The following is a 12,971-nucleotide window of genomic DNA, read 5'->3' as shown; positions in this document are numbered from 1 at the left end:
AGGCCTCGTTTTAGACTTCATCCAAACACCTCCGGATTCCTTCCTTCTTACATCCTTAAAATCTAGGCCTCAGCAGGAGGCCCTGGAAACGGAAATTAAATCCCTCATATCCAAACACGTATTAATAAAAGTGCCACCATCCCAGATAGGGAAGGGCTTCTACTCCCCCCTATTTCTAATTTCTAAGCCCGACGGCTCTTTTAGAACCATAATCAATTTGAAAAAATTAAATTCCTTTATAAAACCCAGAACATTTAAAATGGAATCTATTCGTTCAGCTATTAAAAATTTGTTTCCAAATTGTTACATGGTAGTATTGGATCTTAAGGATGCTTACTACCATCTCCCCATTCACCAGTTACACCAACAATTTCTCCGGGTAGCAGTGGTTATAGATGGGCAGGTCTGTCACCTACAATACCGGGCTATGCCATTTGGTTTATCCATGGCTCCAAGGGTTTTTACCAAGTTACTATCAGAGGTAATGTCCTTCCTACGAGTAAGGGACACACTAGTAATTCCGTATCTGGATGACCTGTTGATTGTAGGTAGAGATTCCCTACAGTGTGAGAAAAGGTTGGGGGAAGTAGTTTTTTCTTTGCAAAAACTGGGCTGGATTATAAACTGGGAAAAATCCAGGCTCCAGCCTGTGACATGTCAGAAATTTCTGGGGCTCCTATTGGACTCAGTTGACCAGATATGTAGGCTTCCTGATGAGAAAAAGACCACCATAATACATAAAGTGAGTATAGCCATCAGTAAGCGTAGTATGTCATTGAGGAATGCCATGTCTTTATTAGGTTCCCTGACTTCCTGTCTTCCCGCTGTCCAATGGGCGCAATTCCACACTAGACAGCTACAAAAATTTGTATTACAAGAGGACATTAGGAGGGAAGGAAAGCTGGATGACACAGTCGTTCTAACGTCAGATGTAATACACTCCCTTGCATGGTGGTTAGATTGGGGCAATCTATCTAAAGGAGTTTTATGGGTTATCACTTCATCCACTAATGTTACCACGGATGCTAGTCCCGATGGCTGGGGGGCACACTTTCAGGATCAGGTAGCCCAGGGTCTCTGGTCTTATGCAGAGCTTGAAAATTCCTCTAATGTAAAAGAGCTGAAAGCTATATTTTATTCCCTACTCCACTTTCTCCCTCAGCTGAGAGGTTCTCACACAAGAGTCTTCTCCGACAACACAACCGCAGTGGCCTATCTGAACCGTCAAGGAGGTACTCGGTCAGAAAATCTTATGGGAGTTGCTTCAGACATCATGGAGCTAGCCGAAGGTCACCTACTATCCTTGTCGGCAGTACATATCAGAGGCATAGACAACCTTCGTGCAGACTTCCTCAGCCGCCACACTCTGCATCAGGGGGAATGGATGCTCAACAGGGAAGTGTTCAGGTTGATAACAGCCAAATGGGGTGTACCCCAGATAGACTTGTTCTCCACACGAGCAAACCGTCAGGTGAGGATGTTCGCCTCTCTATGCAGAGAGGACAATCCGGACATATTCGATGCCCTCCATATAACATGGGCATTCGACCTAGCCTATGCATTCCCTCCATGGAATCTACTGCCGGTGGTCATAAGAAAGATAAGGGAAGAAGGGGCAAGAGTTCTGCTGATAGCCCCATTCTGGCCCAAGAGGCCATGGTTTTCGTGGCTCAGAGCGATGTCAATTTCAGACCCCTGGATTCTGCCTCAGACCAAAGACCTTCTATCTCAGGGGCCGTTCCTACATCCTCAAGTAAAAGGAATGAACTTGACTGTCTGGAATTTGAGAGGCAATTACTAGAGCTTAGAGGGTTCTCAAGGGGGTTAATAAATACCCTCATGAGGAGTAGAAAGCCTTCCACTACCAGTATTTATGTTAGGATTTGGAAGAAATTTCTTGAATTCCATACTGCACAACTCTCTTCGGAAGTTCCTATATTCCCAATATTAGAATTTCTACAGAAGGGTCTGGACTTGGGACTCTCGGTTAGCACATTAAAGGTCCAAATTTCGGCTCTAGGAGCTCTGTTTAATTCTGATGTTGCAGGCAATAGATGGATATCTAGGTTTATTTCCGCTTGCGAGAGATCAAAACCTATTAAGGTACCACAGATTCCACAGTGGGATCTGACGTTAGTCCTGGATGCATTGACACAAAGCCCTTTTGAGCCTCTTCAGACAGCCTCTTTGAAGCATGTCTCATTAAAGACGATATTACTAGTGGCATTAGTATCTGCCAGAAGGGTGAGTGATCTCCATGCCTTATCAGTAGATCCTCCATTCCTGTCAGTGGCTTCTGACAGAATAGTTTTAAAGACAGATCCATGTTATCTCCCTAAGGTAGCCACTAGTTTTCATAGGTCTCAGGAGATCTTGTTACCTACCTTTTATGAGAACCACTCGACTCCAGAAGAAGCTAGGCTTCATACCCTAGACGTTAAAAGAGCTATTCTAACCTATATAGAAAGAACTAGGGACTGGAGGGAGAGTAGGGCTCTCTTTGTGTCTTTCCAGGGGAAAAACAAGGGATCCAGAGTCACAAAGTGCACACTGTCGCGCTGGATCCGGGATGCTATAATCTTGGCGTACAGATCTAAGGGAAGAGACCCTCCTCTGCATATCGGAGCACACTCCACTAGGGCCGTATCGACTTCCTGGGCAGAAAGAGCGAACGTGCCAATACACCTTATATGTAAGGCTGCAACTTGGTCTTCGCCTAATACCTTCTATAAGCACTATAGACTAGACCTATCTGCTGCTTCTGATCTAACCTTTGGGGTATCGGTTCTCGGCTCAGTTAACCCACCCCATCTATAATCTCTGTAAATCTCTCAGTGGGTGCTGTCGTGGCGAATAGAAAATATCGGATTACGTACCGGTAATGCTCTTTTATAGAGCCCACGACAGCACCCATTCGATTCCCTCCCTTTTCTTTATTTAGTTACACGTGGTGTCTTATAGGGAGATGTATATAATAGAGTAAGATGATATGAAGTTGTAAATATGTATATATAACTAAACCTGTTAAACTAAAAAACCTGGCGGCGGTTCCTCCTTATTCTCTGTAAAACAACTGAGGAGCGAGGGGGGGCCGCCCCTTTTATCTCTCTGTAGGTTTCCTGTTCCCAGGGGCGGATCCCCTCTCTCAGTGGGTGCTGTCGTGGGCTCTATAAAAGAGCATTACCGGTACGTAATCCGATATTTTGTTTACTTATTTCTTTACTATACCCACTGTTTAGATATCAGACTGTTGTGTGGGAATCTAAAAGAGACGTTTTTCACGTCCATCCACATAAACAGCCGTGTCTCTTCTATAGGGATATTATTGCCGCTAATATAGTAACATTTTTCATGTATATCTATAAAATACCTTACCACTGGGAATCGCGGGTCACCACCTGTTTACATCTTGGAGGTCCATTTATTTACACCATCCTGTTTTTTTTTTAAAATTGTTAATTTTAAATTATTGGTTAATAAAGATCTTTTTTACTGTCATCCGCTAATGTGTCACTTCATACCTCAATAGGTAATTTATTTCAGCGCCCACACTGCACATGTAGGGGTACAAGCCCTTCCGTTTTCTGAAGCCATTATTAGCTTTCTGCCCTATCCTTTTGATTCATTTTTTCAGAACAAACATGATGCAGAATAGAGTGACGTTTCAGCTAAGACAGCTTTTTTTCAAGCATATTGAAAAAACAAGCCTTTTGCAACAAACATGGAGTGCTGCTACCTTCTTTCAATATTTCTGCTCTCCATGAGTATAGCTCTGATTCATGAAGACCAATGTTTTGTTTTTTTATTTCCCCTCTGTTCACCCCTTAAAGCACACCTGCAAGAGGAATCTGCCCACCAAAGACAAGAAACCTACTGAAATGTTAGGGTGGTACTTCTCCCCTGCATTAGTTGGGAACCTACTGCTGAAGCAATCTGTGAAGAAAGAAGCCATTTACCCAGGTCCCCAAGTGAAAAAGGAAAACCGGTCACAGGAGCGCAGGATAGAGGACACAGACACCAGTTTTGGTTGAATCACAACGCGTTTGATACCATTGAAACACGTTGTGGTTCAACCTAAACTGGTGTCTATGTCCTCTATCCTGCGCTCCTGTGACCGGTTTTCCTATTTCACTTGCAAGCAACTTCCCCCGCTGGGGGTATCCGGCTGGAGCTGCGGAGATTCGGGTGCCTATCTTCCCCTTCTTGGGACTCCTGCTAGTGCTCCACTCACAAACTGCTAATCATTGTTACATATTTGCCCAGGCCCATCCCAGTATCTGGCAGAAGCTCAGAGACAAAATTAATCACAAACCCCAATCCATAAGAGCATTTTAGAGCTGCAGCACCAAGTAAATGAATCAAGGTAAACAACGCTGATTTGTCTCTTAGACATTTTGAGTCTTTGCAGAAATTACTAAGCACAATGATAAGTTTTGTCTATTAGTGATGAGCGAACGTGCTCGGATAAAGTGTTATCTGAGTATCTTGGACGTTGCTTGAATAATAAGTTTGCGATCCCACGGCTGCATGTGTCGCGGCTGTTCAAGAACCATAATATATGCAGGGATTGCCTATTAGTCACTGCATGTGTTGCGGCAGTTGGACAGGTGCGAGACATGCAGCTGCAGGGACTCGAACATATTTTTGAGCATGCGGAGGTCACTGGGTTAGCACACGAGCATGCTCAGATAACACCTTATCCGTGCACGTTTGCTCATCACTACCCTTAATCACTTCTACATTAGCATGGTAATAACACTAAGAAACTGAAGGCCAGTTCACTTGGATGTAACACACCAGCTCTTCTGCCCCAACACTTAGGACTATGCCAGATCTGGGATGCCGGATGCTGATAATCTACCTGCATATATTTATGTAAATGTGAATTTTGTGTCCTTCTAGAAACCCATTTGAGGCTGGGAGAGAAAGCTTTGGCACTTAATCCATTAATAACGACAAAGGCATCAGCAATTTGACCAGGATTCTGGAGTAAATTGCTTTGATGCCTCAAGCATTTTGCGCATCTTGGAGTTGTACAAAGTTTTTGCAACTTTTGCTAGTGGTTTCATGCTAGTTTGGGTGGGACAGGTGTGATGCCACAGTTTCATTCAGAGTTCCCCAACCTTTATGAAATTGAAAGCCACATCCAGCTCCCACCCTCCTCACAGTAGTGGCAACTAAAGCCCACATTACGTCCAAAATGAAATCAAAGCTTTTCCACAGAAGTCACACTGAAGAAGTATACCAAGATCCAGGAGTTCCCACAATACCCCCATCCAGTATTCTCTCATCAAGCGCTCCCAGCACACTACTGTCACATCCAGCCTCAAAAATCTCCTCTCGCAGGTAATATCATCCTGTCTCCTGCCTAATTATCTCTAAACCCCTAAGAAAGGTGTATGCACAGCCGCATCTGCTCTTCTGTGCAGGGCCTCTCACAAAATTCACCATTTTGAGATGTGCTTTTCATACCTGTTTGCTAGACCTGGAGCTGATGCAACCAAGCTGGCCGACAGCCGCGAGCCACATGTGCTTTCCTGCTACAGGTTGGGTTCCCCTGCTCTAATTCATGATAAGCTGTGGCTTTCCTTATGCTGGAAAAAACAGCTACCGGTAAGTAACCTTGGTGTTTCCCCCAACTCATGACCGCACACCTGAGAGATTTATGGAGAAACGAAATATCTAAGGGAGGGACCACCTTATACCAAAGGTGAAATCAGCAGTGGAGAAAATATCTAGTCTGTAGTGCTTAACCCCTTAACTAGCGGAGGTATGTTTGGTTTTACATTTTCATTTTTTGATCCCCTGCTTCCCAGAGCCATAACTTTTTGTATTTTTTTTTTGTCAAAATGGCCACGTTTTAAAGATACCATTTTGGTGCAGATACAATCTTTTGATCGTCCGTTATTACATTTTAATGCAAGGTTGCGGCAACCAAAAAAAAACAATTCTGGCGTTTTGACTTTTTTTCTTGTTACGCCGTTTAGCAATCAGGTTAATCCTTTTCTTATATTGATAGATCAGGTGATTCTGAAGGCGGTGACACCAAATATGTGTATGTTTGTTGTTTTTTTAATTGTTTTATTTTAAATGGGACGAAAGGGGGGTGATTTGAACTTTAATTTATTTTTTTAATATTTTTAAAAACTTTTATTTTTCTTACTTTTGGCATGCTTCAATAGTCTCCATGGGAGACTAGAAGCTGCCATAACCCGATCGCCTTTGCTACATCCAGGCGCTGATCTGTGTGTAGCAGAATTGCTGCCGGGCGGCGCTCATAGCAATCCGGCAGTGACAACCATAGAGGTTTGCTGGAGACCTCTCATCATGCCAACCAATCGATTACCCACGGTCATGTGATACGGTCGCCGATGGGCGGGATTTCCTGTGTGCTGGCTGGAAGCACATGTTAAATGCCGCAGTCAGTTTGGCAGGAGCATTTAATGGGCTAACATCATGGGTGGTTATCGATTCCACCCACGGCTGTTGCAGGCACATGTCGGCTGTTCAAAACAGCTGATATGTCCCAGAAAAGATGTGGGCTCACCGCCATAGCCCACATCAAAGGGAGGATGTCTGATATCGGCGTACTATTACGCCCGATGTTAGAAAGTGGTTAAAGAGAGTAGAAGGTGTGGACCAGGTTGCGGTCTTACAAATCTGGTCAATAGATACAACTGCTTTCTGCCCAGGAGGCCGCCATGAGTCTGGTGGATGGAGCTTTGATGCCCTCAAGAACTGGAACATAACTAGCAGAATAGGCTAAACTAATAGCTTCCCTAATTCACCTTGCGATGGTACTTTTTGATACCTTATACCTGTAAGGAGGTTGCTTTCCCTGTTCCTTACCTGGAACCACTTAGACAGCTGGGTTGTCAGGGGGAAGACTTTCTGCCCTGGACAGAAGGGACCATGTGACTGCTGGGGGCAGAGAGGAAAAAAGGGGGGTGGGGTCAGAAAAAAGCAGGAGAGCAGAGCGCGCGAGACAGAGGGGACAGCGCGCCAGACAGAGAGCAGGCTGCAGCGCCGCACTCCCCGAAAGAGAGTGCTCCCTGTGAGGGCACTGAGGCTGAGATACCAGCCGTAGTGGAGGCTGGATGTGAGAGTGTGGACTTGGAAGCCTCCGTAATCAGAGAAGACGTATCCATTGACAGTGACCTGAGCGCGCAGCCCCGGTGACCGCAGTGACAAGCCAGGACCCCTGAGTGTGACAAGTAAACTGCTCAGTGTGTGTGTGTAGCATTGCTACTTCAGAAAGCCTGCCAGCCTGATATACAGAGACTCTCAGCAGAGAGGCTGAGTTACTTCCTGCTTTCAGCTTCAGTGGAAGAAAAGACTTAACCCCGGAGCCTCCAGTTCCCAGGAGACGGAGGAGAGACTTCAGGATCTCAAGCGCTGCTGGTGACTGTACCCATGTTGGAATTAAGACCCTCCAGTCAGGACCTCCCTGGACTGATAAGTTACAAGAACACTCGTTAACCCTTTTGATTCCGCTTAATTGTTTCCCTTTAATTGGCCTCCCCCTCACGCGACTTTCCCCTCTCCAGTCTATCCTTAAGGCTGCGTGCCCACGTTCAGGATGGCCGGCGGTATCGCTTCTGGGACGGGATGATGCCGGATGTAACTGTACACATCCGGGATCATCGCCCCCCTCCCATAGGGCCCTGTGTTATGCCTTGCGGGGACGCTGCGTCCCCACAAGGTGTACGGACATGCTGCGATCTGAAAAGACGCGCAGCATGTCCGGAGTCGCAGGCCCGCCGCGTGCGGGTTTCCACGCATAGTGGACACGGGATTTCATAAAATCCCCTCCACTATGCTGGAACATCTGGACGCTGTGTGTTTGATGCTGCAGCTCTGCGCAGCGTCAAACAAGCAGCGTTTACTGACCGTGGACACACACCCTAATGCAGCAGCCAGGGTCGTCCATCTGGCTAATCGTTACTCGGACGTGTCAGCTCTTCGCCAGTCATTACACTGGCTGCCCATTCATTACAGGATACAATTCAAAGTACTTGTTCTCACCCACAAAGCTCTCCACAGTGTGGCACTGCCTTACATCTCCTCCCTCATTTCTCTCTATCGGCCTAGCCGACCGCTGCGCTCTGCAAACGACTTTCGACTAACCTCTGCACTAATCCGTACCTCACACTCCCGACTCCAAGACTTCTCCCGTGCTGCACCAATCCTCTGGAATGCTCTACCCCAAGATATTAGAACCATCCACAATTTGCATAGTTTTAGGCGCTCCCTCAAAACACATTTGTTCAGAGCGGCCTATCACGTTCCCTAATCAAACTCATTTTATGTTTGTGTGTGTGTAGCCCATTCACTATCTCCATCTACCCCCCACTCCCTGAAGATGGCTGGACCATCATTGTAAATAGTCCAATAAAAAGAATAAATACTCGCACTGCTGCTTTTTGCGATCACCTAACGGCGTGCCACGATGCGCTGTACCAGCTCCTATTCCCACTACTCAATGCATGGGCTTATGGGGTGCTTCAACCAAAAGATATACATATGACCAAAGTAAAAAAGAAAAAATGGTCAGCACTCACCATTCCCGATGCTTAAAAAGTCTTTATTAGAACATGGACACGGACAGGGAGAGCATGGTGTCCAGGGATGACAGCTGTTTCGCGCTACATGCGCTTCCACAGATCCCGATCCCATTACATACCCCTTTCCGTTACCCTGAAAGGCTACAGACAAGGACTGACTTTTCCTCTACTAACTATTTACAGACATGTCATCTATTAATGCCCTTCTGACATCTAGCTTATGAAATTTTTCCTTCCCTGAATTTTTAGGGTTAATACAGAAGGGGAAGGCAGAATCATCTCTTCTATGGAGCTTTAAAATCTACTTTAGGAAGGTAGGGTGGATCAGGTCTTAACAAAATCCTATCATCCCATACCTGAGTTTAGGGAGGGTTTATTGAAAGGGCCTGAATATTACTCACCCTACAGGCCGAAGTCAGTGCTACCAATATTATTGCCTTCAATATAAGATAAGCAACCTGTAAAGGCTCAAATGGATTTCTGGTTAATGCCTAGAGTACTAAGTTCAGATGTCATGGGAAACCCCTTGGAATTGCGACTGGTTTGGATCTGTTGCAGGATCTTATAAACCTCGACCCTCAAGCGGAAATCATGGTCTGCCCTCTGTCACTGTCCGATAAAGATGATTCACTCTGATATTCCCCTTCAGATAGGGACTTCAGGGAGCCCTCCACTGCTGCTGTGATGACAGATTTGAGGTTTGATGCGAAGTCCGGGGTCTCTTCACTGATCGTCTTCTGAATACAGGCCGAACACAGACTTTTCTGCCAGTCACCTTTTAGCGGGATTTTACATAGCTCAGATTCCGTGTTCTTTTTGGCACTAGCATTCTTAAGGTACCGTCACACTAGGCGATATCGCCAGCAATCCGTGACGTTGCAGCGACCTGGATGGCGATATCGCTGTATTTGACACGCAGCAGCGATCTGGATCCCGCTGTGAAATTGCTGGTCGCTGCTAGAAGGTCTGCACATTATTTGGTCGCTAGGTCGCCGTGTATCGCCGTGTTTGACAGCAAAAGCGACGATACCAGCGATATTTTACACTGGTAACCAGGGTAAACATCGGGTTACTAAGCGCAGGGCCGCGCTTAGTAACCCGATGTTTACCCTGGTTACCAGCGTAAAAGTTAAAAAAACAAACAGTACATACTCACCTGCGCGTCCCCCAGCCTCTGCTTCCTGACACTAAGGCGCCGGCCCTAAACTGAAAGTGAAAGCAACAGCGGTGACGTCACCGCTCTGCTGTTAGGGCCGGAGCTCAGTCAGCGTCAGGATGCAGAGGCTGGGGGACGCGCAGGTGAGCATGTACTGTTTGTTTTTTTAACTTTTACGCTGGTAACCAGGGTAAACATCGGGTTACTAAGCGCGGCCCTGCGCTTAGCAACCCGATGTTTACCCTGGTTACCCGGGGACCTCGGCATCGCTGGTCGCTGGAGAGCGGTCTGTGTGACAGCTCTCCAGCGACCACACAGCGACGCTGCAGCGATCGGCATTGCTGTCGCTATCGCTGCAGCGTCGCTTAGTGTGACGGTACCTTTAGGCCTTTTCTAGTGATAAAAACAGTGGGGCCTATTACAATGGTGACATTTACGTAGATCACTCGCCTCCCACTTTCACTTCAAGGGTGCCAGATTTGGAGGATGTTCCAGGATACATGCAATATCCTCTTTGGACACCGAGGAATCCAGAGACACTCTGCTCCTCTGACTGGGACGGCTGACGCTTCTGCCACTTGAAAGGCTGCCCCTTTGCTGTGTCCACGCTGATGTTGATGAGGAGGCTGTTGCTCTTCCATGATATGTCTGGAAGGAGAGCTGTAAGCGTGAGCACTCTGTATGTGATCTGCCTCCATTAGATGGGGGACCCACAGCGCTCCCTTCCTGATCTGCCTCTTCCTGTCCAACTTCTGGTTCGCTGCCTGCCCCGTGAGACTATTCCAGATTGTGCCATCTCCCAGCATGCTCTGGTCAGTGGTGCACGACGCCATTTTCTCCTGGCGCGCCCCCTCTGTTATCATTTGGGAACACCCAGTCCCAACCTGCCTTACGCCTGTGACATCAATGAAACGCGCCGACGCCGTCACTTCCTGCACGCCTCACCAGTGTTTACAGACCTGGGTGGCGTAGAGCCACTGTGGACCAGCAGATGGTGCTTCCAGGGACCTGAAGGCCATCATTACAGGTGTGCAGCCTGTTCTTCCAGACGCTGGAGGAAAAAATAAGACTCAGTTGTCCAGGGGTTGCAGGCTGAGCTGGATAACTCAAATGATTCAGAATAAAAGGAATCAGCCGCACTCACAGGGGTACTTCGTTGTAAAAGAGTTTCTGTATTTATAATTATATGACCAGGTGACCAGGTTTTTAAATACATCAGATAGGGATTACATACATCAGTTAGGACTGCTCTGATATGGGTATACCTTGACATTTGGTAGAGCGGCTTAGTATACATTTTTTGCAAAAAAACGTATCAACCAAATACCCTGTTTTTTCCATCTTTTTACTAGCACTTGCTGTCCACTGTGATTTTTTTTGCAACAGAGTGTTTTTGGTTTTACTGTGCTTTTTTGTGTTTTCAAGTCTCTGTGGTGTGAACATGTCTCTACAGGCTTGTTCACTGTGCGCACGGCTCATGTGTTCCTGTTTTACATTTATCATTATATGTATAGAAAGTTATTCACCACAAAAACGAAAAAATGGAGATCATAAGCATAAAGAAAAGTGAAATTTAAGTTTTGACCCTTTTCGGGTCTTTCTGAAATCTCACTGTAAGAGAAACATACGCATAATTAATATGCTGTGTGTGTGTGTGTGTGTATGTGTGTGTATATATATATATATATATATATATATATATATATATATATATATATATATATATATATATATATATATATTATACAGGTGAATATAACAGCACAAGCCCTATGATCACAGTAAACTCTGGTAAAAAATAAAAGTAATTAAAATGACAACCGTTTGTGGAATATAGCATGATGCATAGATAATGGGATCCATGAAATAGGGTAGATGGGGGAACTGGAAGCAGAAATAAGAGAAATATGATGTGTACCATATTTTAAAGTAGTAGGTTTAGGAACTTCATACATTTAGTGGCTGGAAGGTGAGCAGTAGAGACATGCTTTGTACTAACCTAGAGTATGTAATATAAGCTGTATAGGCAGGCTTTTCTAATAGGGAAAGATATATGGTGTCCTAGCAGGGGCTAAGGGGATAAATACAGGTAATTAAGATGTGTACAAATAATCCGGAAGGGGAAGCCTAGTACTGACCTTGTCCATGTGTGTGGCGGGTATATAGCGTGCCATGCCCTCTTGTGGTGATCTACTATCATTGGTGGCTTATGAACCCTGGCTGCATGCTCATTTCCAGTGTTCGTATGTCGTAAGTGAAGTCAGGAAAAGGTGTGTGGGCCGGTAGTTGCGCTGAAGCGCCGCAGAGTTGGGCGACTCAGAGCGAGGTCTAGAGCTCAGGCTGGTGGGCACATGCGCAGTGGTGTAAGACAGAAGCGCTGCGGTGTAGTTGTAAGGAGATAGATCGGACCGCGGGTGCCTGCATTCCGGGTCTGTAACCAAAATGGCTGCATACTGAGGGAGACGGACCTTCCCCTGCTTCCGGAGGGAGGCCTGGGAGAGACGGAGCTTCCTGCTGACGGGAGGGGGCGGGGAGAACATAGAAAGAGCATGCAGCCACAGGAGTATAAGAAGAAAAAACGCGCGCTGCAAGAGGGGTTTACACCAAGTAAGTGCAGGGCACAGAGTGGTGAGCAGCGTGCTCTGCTTCCCCCACCTGAGAGTGCTAGGCCTGTGACAAGCTATGTGTCAGGACTCTGAACATTTTTTACCTTTTGTGCATTACTGCCCTTTTCCAAGATGGCGTCTTTGGTCTCATGTGCACTGTGTCTTCCTGCTATAAAACTCCACCCCAGCCTTCAGTCTGTGATAGAGTATTCTGCCTTGCATCCAGCTCCTGACCTCTGATTACTCCCTTGCTATACACCTGCTCCAGTGAACCTGTGTGGTGATCCAGCTACTCAGCTCTGTGTTCCTGCTGCATACACAAGTTTCCAGTAATCCTCCTTCATCTGCTGTTCGTGTTTACTTCCATCTGCATTTGCTGGACATGTAAGCTGTTTCTGCTTTGCAATAACCTGAGATTATTAACCAGGCCTCCCTGGTTGAGCTAAGATATGATTTGAACTGCCTAATAAGCATATCTATCTGTGCCTGAACTAAGACAAGGATTTATTCGTGTCAACTATCCTCAAGAATAACTGTGCTTCATAGACTTTCTGCTTGATTGCATTTTCCTCTGAAGTTTCCTATAGACTGCTAAGCTGTGTTTATTATTTGCACCAAGTGTTGTGGACTTGAGTTTCTCTCTGC

The sequence above is a fragment of the Ranitomeya variabilis genome, chromosome 6 (assembly GCF_051348905.1).
Source record: "Ranitomeya variabilis isolate aRanVar5 chromosome 6, aRanVar5.hap1, whole genome shotgun sequence".
NCBI classification, from domain to species: domain Eukaryota; kingdom Metazoa; phylum Chordata; class Amphibia; order Anura; family Dendrobatidae; genus Ranitomeya; species Ranitomeya variabilis.
This window is presented reverse-complemented; position numbering follows the sequence as displayed.